The sequence below is a fragment of the Trichosurus vulpecula genome, chromosome 4 (genome assembly GCF_011100635.1).
Source record: "Trichosurus vulpecula isolate mTriVul1 chromosome 4, mTriVul1.pri, whole genome shotgun sequence".
Taxonomy (NCBI): Eukaryota; Metazoa; Chordata; class Mammalia; order Diprotodontia; family Phalangeridae; genus Trichosurus; species Trichosurus vulpecula.
Genome location: NC_050576.1, coordinates 76,668,696 through 76,682,597, shown reverse-complemented (window position 1 = coordinate 76,682,597; position 13,902 = coordinate 76,668,696). Strand labels below are relative to the sequence as shown.

The following is a 13,902-nucleotide window of genomic DNA, read 5'->3' as shown; positions in this document are numbered from 1 at the left end:
CTAGGTTTAAAGGATTTTCTCCTCTCCTAATGCTAATACAGACTAAACTAGAAAAGACATGCAAATTGTGGTTGTGGTACAGGTACATAGATGAAAATATCTTTTTCCTCATAATCCTCCATCTCCTTCCAGAGTAGTTTCTTTGGGGGTAGATGTTGCACCATATTAATATCTATTCAAACAGAGGGTTGGTCACAGAATTGAGATAAGAACTTAGATCCCCTGATTGCCAGCCCAACACTCTATCAACAAATTGTTTCTGATACCAATAATCAATCCTTTTTTCTCTCATTTCCAGAGCTAAAATTTGCATTCACATTTTTCTTCACTGTATCTCTTCTTTTGAATGCTATAAAATCCTCTGATTGGCTTTTAAACTTAGTCCATTTCTAACTTTCCAGTCTCGTTATATTTCAATCCTTTCCATACTCAACAATCCAATGACATTGACTATCTTGCTCTTCCTTGAACCTGACTCTCCATTTCTCAACTCCAGGCATCTTTGCTGTCTGCACCTATGCCTGAAATTCTCTCCCTTCTCATCTCTGCCTTTTGGCTTTTCTGGCTTCCTCCAAGCCTGAGCTAATATCCCACCTTCTGCAAAAAAGCCTTTCCTAGATCCCCTCAATGTTAGTACTTTCCCTCTAAGATTACCTCCAATTTATGGGAAAGAGAGAGAGAGAGAGAGAGAGACAGAGAGAGACAGAGAGAGACAGAGACAGAGAGACAGAGGCAGAGAGAAAGACAGGGAGACAGAGAGAGACAGAGAGAGGAAGTGGGAAAGGAGGGGAGGGGGAGGCAGGGAGGAGAGAGGAGAGAGATATCATGTAAGTACATAGGTGTTTGCACATTGTTCCCGCATTAGAATGTAATCTCCTTGAAAACAGGGAATATTATTTTGTCTATCTGTGTAAAAGTGCTTAACACAGGGCCTGGTACAAAGGAAATACTTAACACATGCATATTGACCATAATTCTTTTCTAGTATGTCTCTTTAGGATTAAAAACAGGAAATGATCTTTAAAATCATGTAGTCTACCCCTTTCATGTTTGTTATGAGGAAATTGAACCCCAGAAAGACAGTCACCGTAACAGCAACCACACTGGCACACCTAGGATGGCTGCTCATGTAGGTTCTTTTATCTGCTTTACTAGGAAAAATAGCTGTTTCAGGGGCCAACAATCTTCTTTAATTATATAAAATACGAACAGAGACATAAAGACCAACAGACAGGGCTCTACTGCCTGAATCAAAGTTTTACATCCACCACTGAATCGAGAGAGCCTTTACCTCTGAGGAGTCAGGGAGCTCTGAACATAGGCCACTCAGAGTCTCAACCAGGGAATCACAACTTTCTCATAAGTGAACCCCCAAAGCAAAAGCTCACCTCTCACAATATATACTCTTTAGGCTCAGTGCCTAATTAGAAATTAACAAAAGGTATGTAAGCCTTCCTACAAACAAGCTTCCCTTAATAGGCTCCCCATGAGGCCTATCGATGGGCGGGGAAGATCTTGTTCCTCCTTAACCTTACAGTCACATAGATAACAAATAGCAGAATGAGGATTTGAACTCCAAATCTAGTGTCCTTTCCATTAGATTCTCACTTCTTCCATATTCTCCCCTCCATATATTCCACAATGAGAGACAGTGTAGGGCAGGGTTAAAAAAAAGCTCTAACCTGGGAATCAGTAAGTCTAGGTTCTACTATCATGTAATTGTATGACCATCTAACCCAGCAAGCTTGGTCTGAAACACCTAGAATATTCAGAGTATCATGTTGGGTGCTCTAAGTTACTTTTCTTGACTTCAATTTCCTCATCTATAAAAGGGCTAACATGTTATAATCTGTGATTTCTATCATCCAAGTTCTTCAACTAGCCACACTCTGCCTTCTGAAGTAGCAGAAATTTCCCATAATAATTTTGGGAACAACATTTCCCTTCACACCTAACCTCAACCCTTTGCCTTTATTCCTTTCCCAGCACAGTTCAGTGACGTGATTTTGTGGTAGTTCCAGAGAGAAAAATGACTTTACTAAGCAAGATGAACAGAGCCCAATTCCTTCCAATCGCCACATATATGGCCTGTGCCTTTGATTCTACTGGAGGGAAGATGAGGCTGATAACTTTGTGCAACTGCCTCACTTAAATACAATTCATACATAAGTCAAGACCTCACCAGTGATGTCATCGGTCATCTTTGAAAATGAGGGATGAACAATTGAAATGGAATTGGCTTAAATCAGAGTAGAGGGGACATAGGTCAGGCAGACAAAAGAATTATCCCAGCTGCCAGGGTAGCAAGTAGGTAATGTGCTTTCATTTCTAACATGATATATTCGGAGTCAGTCAGGCAATAAATATTCGTTAATTGCCTATTACATGTCAGGCAACTGTGCCAAATGCTGGGGATACAAAAAGAGGCAAAAGACAATCCTTGCTCTCAAGGACCTCACAATCTGGGAAAGACCCAGCTTCAAATCCCAACTCTAAACCTTCATAAGTAAGTGACCACAGACAACTTCTATGAGCCTCAGTTTTCTCATCTGTACTTATAGAGTATCAATGACAATCAGATAAAATAATTAAGTAAAATGCCTGTAAAACTTAAATTGCTATGTAAATGCCAATTATTACTATCAATAAGCTATGGAAGGACATTATGGGCTGTTTTTTGGAAGGACTTTAAGTGACGTAAGAAGTTGTTTTTCTGGGAGAGTGGAGATGGCAGCCCCTGATGGAAGATTTCAAGATGGATTAAACAACCTAGGAACAGCCTTGTTTATATATACAACCCCATACAGAAAGGGCAAGAAGAAGTCTGGTTAGTCCCAATGATTGATTGATTAGTGCTTCTTGGAGCAAATTTGTTTTACTTCCTCTAGAACCATAGCCCAGACCCACTAAGGCTAGAACACGTCAAGGGCAAGGACCCCATCTTACACCTCTTTGTTCAGATGAGTTGCTCTGAATGGCACCTCTCACAACACGAGGGCCACCACGATGACTGATTGGCATTACCGAATGACAACAATGACGATGATGAACAGCGGCAAATGAGCAGTAGCTACAGCCACTGCCCTGGGGAATGATTAGAGATGATTGACAACTTAAAAGGTTTTTCTGGAGAAAGCTGTTTGACATCCTTCCTAGATTATTCACAAACCTTTTAATAGAATTGCTGCCCCCTCTCAGCCTCCTTCCCCAGTCTTTTTCCCCCTGTACAAAATTTCTTCCAGCACCTCCCCTTACTGGGGAGGGGGGGGTCTCACCCCCACCTTATTCAGTGGTTGATGAATCAGTAACAAGGGCCAGCTGGGCACAGGGACAGGCCCAGGCGGCAGTGGGCAGGCAATGGACACCAGTCTTTCTTCCCTCAGGATGGAAAGCTTTTTTTTTCTTTCTTTCTTACTTTCTCTCCAGGGCTAATTAAGCCTTCAATCTGCATCTGATTCATCATTATTAAAAATCTTAAAATTGTCCAGTGTAGGAGAGACGACTGTTGAAGTGTCTTTTGAGAGAGGGAAAAAATAACGTTTTTTAAAAGTCATCAACAGCTCTGGAGGCAGCAACTGCCTTAACACCAAGCAGGAGGGGAGAAACGTGAAGTGAACGGCGCAAGTTAAACCCCTGAGTTGTGACTATTGTCTCTCTCATGGTGTGCATGTGTCTGTCTCATAGCAGGGGGGTGGAAGAGAGAAGGGTAGATGTGTGTGTGTGTGTATGTGTGTTTCTCTCTTTCATTCTCTCTCCACTAACCCCCTCCTCCCACCCCCCCAACAAGTGACAGGCTCTATTCTCACAAGCTGCTTTCATGGATTATTATTATAGGTTTTCACCCGCTCTTGCTTCAGAGATGCTGGAAACTCATTGCAAACTACTCTAAACAAGGCCCACTCTGGTGAAAAATACCAATAGTTCCCAGAATTCTCCGCTGAGCTTAGAGCACCCATTTACCTGCCTCTCCTAATCTTCCCTCCCCACGTTAGCGGGGTGAGTCAAAAAAGAAAAGGAACCTTAGTAAAACCCTAACCAGAGAGGAGACCCCTCTCAAAGAGGACCCTAGCAAAAGAATACTCAGACTAAAGAAGAGTGCCATTCCTAGGGTCAATGCCTCCCTGGTTAGCCGACACAACTCTCAGTAGACCAGAATGCTGGCTCATGGCTATCAGCTTCAGTCTCCCCTCTTCTTCTGGTTTTCACCTGCAGGCTCTAATCCCCTGAGAGTGACACACACACACGTGCACACACTATATGGGGATGATGACAGACGGTGCAAAAAGGTCCGGGGGTGGCAGCACACCTGCGCAGGGAAAATGCTCAGTGGGTACCAGCACCGAGGCAGGGAGAATGTTTTCCTTTGGGAACCTGCCCAGTTGGGGGTGGCAGACCCACCCCCTCCCTGAGTAAACAGGAGCACATGGCAATTATCACATTAGTCTTCAGGAGGAGTGGGGGAAGAAGAGATGATTGGTAAAGCAACTGAAATGGAGAAAAGAAGCTAGCTGGAGAGAAGGAAAGAAATAAATTCTTCTCTCTACCCTTCTCTGTCCCCCTACTTAGTCGCACTTCCTAGTCTGTAAGCTGTTGTCTACCACTCTGAAAAAGAGAGACCCTGTTTTTTGATCCAGAAGTCCTCACAAAAATCCTATCTCTCAACCATCTTGAAGTAAACTTTAGATTTTAACTCCCCCAAGTAAAGCTTTCATTGATTAGCAGTTGGGATATCAGGGAGGCCAAGAGGATGATGAAGATGATGATGACAACTGATATTTATGTAGCCCTTTAAAACTTGCAAAGTACACTACAAAGCTAAAGGGGTCATTTCCTCCGAGCCTTACACCAGCCATGTGAGGCAGGTACTACTGATTTATATTAGCATCTCTATTTTATTGTTAGTCAATAAGCATTTATTAAACATCTACGATGTACCAGGCACTGTGCTAAGCAAATGATAGTGCCTGCTCTCAAGTTACTCACAGTCTAATTGGGGGAGGTGACATGCAAACAACTATGTAGAGGATTAATTGAGAATGGTCTCAGAGGGGAGGCTCTAAGCTGAGACTTGAAGGACGTCAAGGAAGCCAGGGAAATCGGGAGGGGGAGATGAGAAGGAAAAGATCTCCAGGCATGAGAGACCACCAGTGAAAATGTCCAGAGGTGGAAGATGTTCAAGGAACAGCCAGTGTGTCACCAGAACTCAGAGAATGTAGAGGAATGGAAAGGGGACAGCTTAGGAGGCAAGCACAGGATTTTATGTTTGATCCTAGAGGAAATAGGAAGTCATTGGAGTTTACTGAATGGGGAAAAGAGAGACCTGGTGAGACCCATGTTTTTATAGATTAGCAAACTGAGGCTGAGAGACATGAAGGGGCTCATGTGGGTCACATAGCTACCATCAAGGAAGTAACTGAACCTAGGTCTTCCTGATTTCAATCTCGACTACATCACCATACCACAGTAGCTATCACAACTATCTTTCAGGATAAAGGGATGATACCATTTCAAGATTCTTTCTGATTCAGGTTTTCTGGTAAAAATGAGACCTAGAGAAACAAAGCCTTAAATAAATGTCCAAAGACATAAGACCAAGAGTAACCATCCTAACGGGGCAGCTAGGTGATGCAGTGGATAAAGGACTGGCCTGGAGTCAGGAAGACTCATCTAACTGAGTGCAAATCTGGCCTCAGACATTTCCTAGCTGTATGACCCTGGGCAAGTCACTTAACCCCGTTTGCCTCAGTTCCTCATCTACAAAATGATCTGGAGAAATGGCAAACCACTCCAGTATCTTAGCCAAGAAAACCTCAAATGGGGTCATGAAGAATCAGCCTTAACTGAACAACATCAACTACTGCTACTACCACCACCACCCACCACCGCCGCCACCACTACTACCACCCTACCACCACTACCACTAGCACCACCACCACTACCACCACCACCACCACCACCACCACTACTACTACTACTACTACTACTACTACTACTACTACTACTACTACCACCATTACTACTACTTCTACCACCACTACAAAGGCCATCCTAAGGATGGAATAAGACAATTCTATGAACTGAAAGTCAGGATCCCACAAAGGAACCAGGAGACATTGGCCACTCCAGTTTTCCTGGAAGGACCATCCAAAGATCTTGGTAAAAGCACTTCTCACAAAGCCAGAAGATTTACTGATCCTATGACTATTCCCAAGGAAATGAAAATAAGTCAAGAGCAGGGTCAGTATAGAAAAAGCAAGAGCTCTAAGGAGATTCTGGGGATGGTTCAAGCATATTTTTATTTCTTCAGCATTTGACTTGACCAATCTCCTAATCTTCCTAAATCATAGTGAATTAAATAAATGTATGATAGGTGTTATGCAAACTTTAAGCTGCTTTAAAGATAGAATGAGATGATACTTAACTATACTGTAATGTCAGTATCCATGGCCAGCTAACTCCCTGATGATGCCACACTAATGAAATAGCACCCCTCCCCCACCAATACCTAATTAAAGATAGGAATAATTCCTGGTCTGTGGGGAAGCCAAGAGAAAACCACTCGCTCACTCTGATTAGTCCTATAGGAATGCAAAAACCTAGATTAAAGACAGTAATCTACAAGGAAACAACTTCGTCCCCTTACCTGTATAAACTCCTGTTCTCTGAGAGTTTAACTATTTAGACCTAGAGTAGCTGGACCCTGCCAGGCATCTCTGCCTCCTCTTCATCTCTTAAACTGTGTTTGCTTCTACTCTCAAGATTGGACCACCTTCACAAACCCACCAGACTACCGTGGGTAGGATTTCTATAGGCATATGTGTCACTACCTATCCCCCACCATTCTGAGAGATGATGATGATGATGGAGGATCACCATCTATATAACATTTTAGTGTTTACGAAGTGCTTTATATTCATTATATCACTTGATTCTCTCAAAAACTCTTTGCAGTAAATACTACAAGTATTATCATCCCCATTTGATGCATGACAGGTAGCATTGCATAGTGACTAGGGAGCTGGCCTTGAAGCCAGGAAGAAATGGGTTCATTTTCTTCCTCTGAAACACCCTGCTTGTGGGATATTAGGGAATTCATTTAACCCGTTGGTACCCTAGGCCAGTGGTGTCAAACTCAAATAGAAACAGAGGCCACTAAATCGTACATTAAGATGACTAAGGGGCAGCTAGGTGATACAGTGAGTAGAGCACCGGCCCTGGAGTCAGGAGGACCTGAGTTCAAATCTGGCCTCAGACATGACACATTTACTGGCTGTGTGACCTTGGGCAAGTCACCAAATGCCAATTGCCCTGCCTTTCCCCCTCCAAAAAAAAAAAGATTCACTAAGATGACTAAAGGCCATAGATTGACTTAGAAAACCACATATTAACATTATCTATGTTCTGTTATATCCTATTTATCTTGTTAAATATTTCCCAATTACAGTTTATTCTGGTTGTGCCACAGTCAGGCCCGAAACCTCTGCTCTAGGCAACTTCCTGAGACTCTATGTTCAGAGAAGGTGCTGACCTATATTAGTAGAGGGATTTCCTCATCTGAGATATCCTTATGCCAATGAAATCCTTTCTCTATACCTATTTTACAGATGAAACAGAGGCTTAAAGAAGCTGTGATGGACCCAACATCACGCAGGTAGTATTAGAGCTGAGATTCAAAGCCAGATCTCCCCTGACTCCAAACCCAACATACTTTCCATTTTACTGCCTTTCAAATGAACATAAATGCAAGATACCCTATAGGCTATTTCACAGATGTGTATCTGGCTGTCTTCTTGGTAAACCAAGCAATTTTCTTTTATGCCAGGAAATTCTAAACCAAAATGTCAGGCTCCCACCTGGAGTAGCCTCTGGAGGCTTCCAGTAAAATTGAAATGCTTTTTAAAGTGAAAACAAATAAATAAAAACAAAGGAACTCATTCCTTGGTCTGCTAGAATGAAAAAGGTAGCTGTCCCTTTAACCCGCAGGGGAGAATGAGAGGAAAGCTAGCCACCAGAGGTAGTAAGGGGTAGGAGGAACAATGGAGAACTGTATATGAGACTAAAGCACCTGCCACCATCCACCATGATGGCTAAACCCGTTCATCCCTAAAGACAAAGCATATTATTGCACATTAGATCTTTAGGCATCTTTAATAAACACACCAATTCTCAATGTTAGGACAAAGAGCAAATAAGCTCTAGAGATGGCATCTGGCTTAGCTAGGGGTCTACCCACAAGTAATTAAAACTCCCCACGCATTCATATCCTATCATGAATCAAGGAGTTATTATTTAAAGGCCCTCCTCCTTCCCCACCCCTTTCCACCTGGATACCATAGTGATCAACACTATGGAGGCAGAGGGAGCAGCAATGCCACAGGCAGGAATAAAAAAAGTCTTAGTGTTGGCAATACTGAGCACTTCCCAAGTATAGTCACCTGCATTAACAGGATAGTTGGCCCATGTATGAAAGCACAAGCATCCTTTCTGGGATGCAAAAGATCATACAAACAAGAGGAGGGAAGGGTTGAGAGAAAGAAACCTCACTGGGCTGGAATACTGAAAGAGAATCTGGTGATAATGAGGCTGGGGTGATGGGGTTCATCCTTTTGCAGAAATTATTAGCCACTAGGAGTTCTCTTTACTGGAGAGCTATTATTTACAATGCAATTTCAAAAATAAAACTCCCCAAATTCAGGTGCCCTGTGGGTATCAACCCTTTCTGCTCTTTTGTTATTCAGTCTCTGGTCAGAAGTAATTGATGAAACCAGCTAGAAGAGAACGCGCAGTCCAGGTCCTAGACCCAAAGCAATAGAGACAGGCATGAGGAGGGCCCCAGCCCAGAGTCAAGAGATGGCCCTGAGGCTATAGATCAATGAGTGGTCACAAAGTTACAAAAAGTCTTTAAAATCTCACAATAGACATTATACTGTTATTTGTATCAAATGTAAATTCCTTGAGGACATGCTTAATTTAAATTTATTAAAATAATAGTTTCATTTATTTAATTGTATCCCCAGTCTAGTCCAGTGTCTGGAACCCATTAGTGGATAGGGACTGAACCTATGCTATGGAGAAATCCCTGGTGAAGAACTAGCAGGTCAGTCAGTAAACATTTATGAAGTACCTACTATGTGCTAGGCACTGTGTCGAGTCCTGGAGATACAAAGAAAGTCAAATGACAGTCCCTGCCTTGAGGGGCTCACAACCTAATGGTGAAGACAACATGCAAAGGACTATGTACAAATAAACTATGTACAAGATAAATAAGAAATAATCAATAGAGGGAAAGCTCTAGAGTTAATAAAGATGGGGAAAGACTTCCTGGTACCTTCTTTGCAATTTATAGTCTTAGGGAGTTACCTAGAACATTGAGATCTTAAGTGACCTACCCAGGATCATACAATTGGCATATGTCCCAGGCAAGACTTGAACCCAGGTCCTCATGGTTTCAAGGTCAGCCCTCAGGGCACTGCAATTCACTGCCTCTATGACATTGAATAAATGCATATTGATTGATCAAGTGATCCTTGCTGTTAACTAGAACACAAATGGTGCTAGACGTGATTCCTCTTAGTTTTTGTCTTGGGAGAGAACAAGTCTTATTTAAACCTCTCCGTTCCTCTTTGATTTCCAGTCCTGGGTCTGCCCCTGCCTTCAATGAGGACATCGCCTCTATCCTTCATCTGCCCTCTTGGTTACACAAACGTAATTCCAACTGAGCATTCCTAATGGCTGTTAGGGACAAAGAGAGTGATTTAGAATGCTGATGAAAGACCCCCAGATATTGTAACTAATAGTGCGCACTTACTTGAAGTTTGCAAATTAATTTACTTGAACTACTCAATGAGGTGGGTATTATAGTCTCCATATTACAAATGAAGGCCCAGATATTAAATGACTTGCCCAAGTAACAGAAGTAAGATTCGAACCCAAGTCTCTGCCGACTTCAAATCTACCTTCTGTTCTTTTCACTATACCATGCTGCTTCATACATCTATCGTTTTCCAAGATGTGGGAGCCGGTAATGGCCTGGCCAAACTTTCTGGTGGCCATTGTCATCCCTCCTACATTGTTCTTTTGGTATACAATGATGATATGGTACATCTGGACCAGTGATAGGAAGTGGGTGGCAAAGCCGCGGAAGCCTTGTTAAAACCACCCACTTAGAGTTCAGAGCTCAATGTAAGGCAAATCCATCCTGGATCCTATTCAGAAGGGCTTACTAATGGAAACACTGGAAGAGCATGTTTATAACTAATACCTTCACCATTTGCAGTGCACCATGGCTTGTATCCTAAGGCCATTGTTATAGAGAGACTGAAGTGAAAGTGAGAAAAGTAAGCCTAAAATAATGATCTTATGTGTAGAAAGAGTATTTTAACATATAAATGAAGAGAATAAATCAGCTAATATAGGCAAATAACTGCACACATGGCTTTCCAGTCTGTTTCATGACAAGTGGTATGGGGAAGACGAGACCTAAAAAACACCGTGATTCCAACTCTTTGTAGTACTTTACCTCCTCAATTCAGGTGTACCACCCTGCTGGAGCTGTCTAACAAGGGGCCGTCTTGGAACAATTTCTACCTCCCTAGCTAATCGACAACAATCTTATGCCAGGCACTGAGCAAGGTGCTGGCAATACAATGACAAAAAAAAAAATTAAGCAGTCCTTGAAGTCAGTTTGGATTCTATTGGGGCAGACAACATTCCATGTTTGTTCAAGTATAGGATCTAAATAGAGGTCTTATAGGAGGGGAAAGTGAGTCCAGGCAACAGTCACTGAATTTGTGCTTCTAAATAGAGGAGCAGGGTGAAGAGGAGTCAAGGCAGGGGGAGAAGAGGGAGAGAAGGAGGAAGGGAGGGAGGGAGGGAGGGAGAGGGAGAGGGAGAGAGAGAGAGAGAGACACCTGAGGTTTATATGGATTTCTCAGGAGTTAATTAAATGCCTTGATATTTTCTCATCATCAAGTAGGTGGTTAGTGACTGATTACCAGAGGTTTATCTGGGATTATCACTTAATAAGCCCTTCTTTAGTGACTGGGAGCTTTCTCCTATCCTGCTACAAAAGACCTCATCTTCTAATCCCCTCAGGAAGTAAAAAAGCTCTACCACCCTTATCTCTAGTGAGCTCAAGAAAAGATTAAAAATGAATCAAGTCTGACTCTACTTTCTTCTTCAATTGTTGTGTCCTCTGGAAAGACAAAACCCTCTATGCTTCAGGTGGGGCAGGAAGAGAAAGGGATAGAAACTTAGAACTAAGCATGGATTTGGGCATTGAAAAAATAACCCCCTTAACTCATGACTGATTTTAGCTTTTGCAACTTTTGGTTTTGGAATTTTGGTTTTTGTACTTTTGGAATTGGTCATGGTCCAAATGTTAGAGGACCTTCAGTGTGCAAACCATGAGAGCAGAACAGGAAACAAGTAGAAAAAATACTGGATTTTGGAGCTCAAAGACCTGGTTTTGTATCCTTTATTTGCCATTTGCTCCCCATGTATCTTGGGCATGTAATAGGATCATAGATTTAGAATTTGTGGGGACCTTGGACATTATCTGGAACACATCTCTCATATTACAGATAAAAATCTGATTCTCAGAGACATTAAGTGACGGTAAAAGACAGAACATCTGGACCCAAATCTTCTGTATCGGGCATTCAGCCAGTTTCCTACTGCACCAATGTGGCTTCCCAAAGTCACTTCCCCTTTCTTGGTTCTAGTTTCCTTCTCTACAAAAAATGAAGGGGTTGGATTCAATCATTTCTAAGATCGCTTTCAACTCAAAATCTGTAACAAGGTAATCCTAAAGACCACTGTTGGAGGGAAAGGAAAGGAAAGATGAGGGGAAGTAACTATGTACCAGGGTGGAAGAAAGTGAGGAAAGATGGGAAGAAAAGATGCTCTTTGGGCAGAGGCAAAGAATCTTCCTCATTGACATTGCAGCACCACCCCACTGCGGGAAGTAAACTAGTACCTGTTTCAAAAGCCAGATTTACATATCCTCTGCCTGGTATTAGTTTAGCATCAAAATACACAAAAATCTTATAGTCCCCACTGTGTCAAATTCAGTTGACCCAGCTTCATTCAGTCTCAGTGGCAATGCTGACTGTTTGTTCCAATACAAGACAAGAGAGGCTGGGGGAGAAAACCTCGTGAAGAGGGTGAGAAGAATAAAGAAAGAAAAGAGAAGATGAAAGAAGGCAGTAGGGAGGAAGGAAAAGGGAGGAGGTGGATAGTCAGAGAGTGATTCATTTTAAGTATTCCTAGGTTTGAAATGGGTCCATGTCCCCAGTTGGGTGCTGCCATAGCACCTCATAATCCTTCTCCCATGATGATCAATCATTATAAACACCTACACTCAGAAGGAGTCAAACTTCGGATCAGTTGCAGGAATTTTCAAAATTTTATTTTAAAAGATCCCTGCTTCCCCAGTTGGAAGGCTGAAAGAGGAAGTTTTCCCTTCCTGAGCTCTGGTGAAGCCTGCTTTCTCCACAGTGATTCTGGCAAGGGCGTAAGGCAAGTCTTACAGACCCCTACAGAGAAAACTCATAGTCATACCTCTGATGCATGGATGAAAGCAATCACAAGGCTGTCTTTTAGCCCCCTCTTCCCTAATACACACACACACACACACACACACACACACACACACACACACATATACCCCGATGCTTATCCAATAGAGATTTGTATCAAATAGGATCCCTGGATACACTGGAAATCATCTAACTATTCAGGAAGACCTGGGATTCTGGCATTAGTACAAACTGGAGTTTGTACCAGTGTCTGGGTGGGCCTGGCTCCCGTTCCCTCCATCCCTCAAGTTATAGACATTTTTCGTTGGATCTTTACTTTGCAGGACAATATTGTTAGCCTTCTTACTAGTCTTAATCTTTCCTTATACTCTGATTCCTTTTACTAGGCTTTTGCCTCATTCATTGTGATTACCCTTCCATCCCTCCAAAGTGTACTTCTTCCAGAAACTGGGCCTCTGTCTTGTTCCCTTATGGGTCTTTGTGTTGGTCCTCAGTACCCCGATTTCTTTGTGACCCTCTCGCTTTTCCCAGCCCTCCCGCAGACTATAGCCATTTCCTGAACCCCAGTGTCTAAAAATGAATAATGCCAGGCCCTTCTGAAAACATCTACCCACCCATTGCCCAATACCAGTTTCTCCTGATACTATGCAGCACCAACCTGCTGGAGCATCCAGCTGCTATGTACCCTTGGATCTTCTAATGTCAACCATCTGCTTACTTGGACTTCTTGTCCTGCCTTGGTGGACCTATCTGTTCTTCATGTCCTGGCCATTACAAGTCTGGCCCAATCCACTGCCAACAGAACTTGATTCTGACAGTAAAACTCCAGTCCAGTTGTTTCCCAATGGAAACCCAGGGACTCAGCTAGAATCAGATCAATATGAGAAATACAACGAGTGAGACAAAGCTGTTCAGCTTGCTAAACTATGTTAATGACAGTCACTGCCACCTGCAAGGTACTTAATGCCTTCAAAGTGTTTTATGTATATTATCTCATTCAATTCTCCTGACAGTTCTGTGATAATACAAAGTATGATCAGCTCCATTTTACAAGTCAGGAAACTGAGGCTTGGAGAAGTTGCTTGTCCAAAGTGAACCAGTGATTTAGTGTCAGAGCTGGAACCCCAGCACTGACTCCTTCACATGTCACCTCAGAATGAGAGGGACTCAGATCAGAAACAGAAGAGTCCTACTTTTAATCTGGGTCACAGAGAAACTTGGAGAATACAACAGAGGAAACCACTGCTACTCCCTCCATTTTATTTTATTTTTATTATGGGGTCAATAGCTAACTCCTTAACATTATACATTTGGGCTGTGAATCCAGGAATGCAGGTAGGCCTGGGATGAGAGACCATGAAAG

The 13,902-nt window shown here is 42.5% G+C and overlaps 1 protein-coding gene across 2 annotated transcripts in view; it reads right to left on the bottom strand.

The window, feature by feature from the left end:
- Window positions 1-13,902, bottom strand: part of CACNA1E (calcium voltage-gated channel subunit alpha1 E) — a 405,658-nt gene that overhangs the window by 208,290 nt on the left and 183,466 nt on the right. The gene's annotated exons all lie outside the window — the stretch shown is intronic.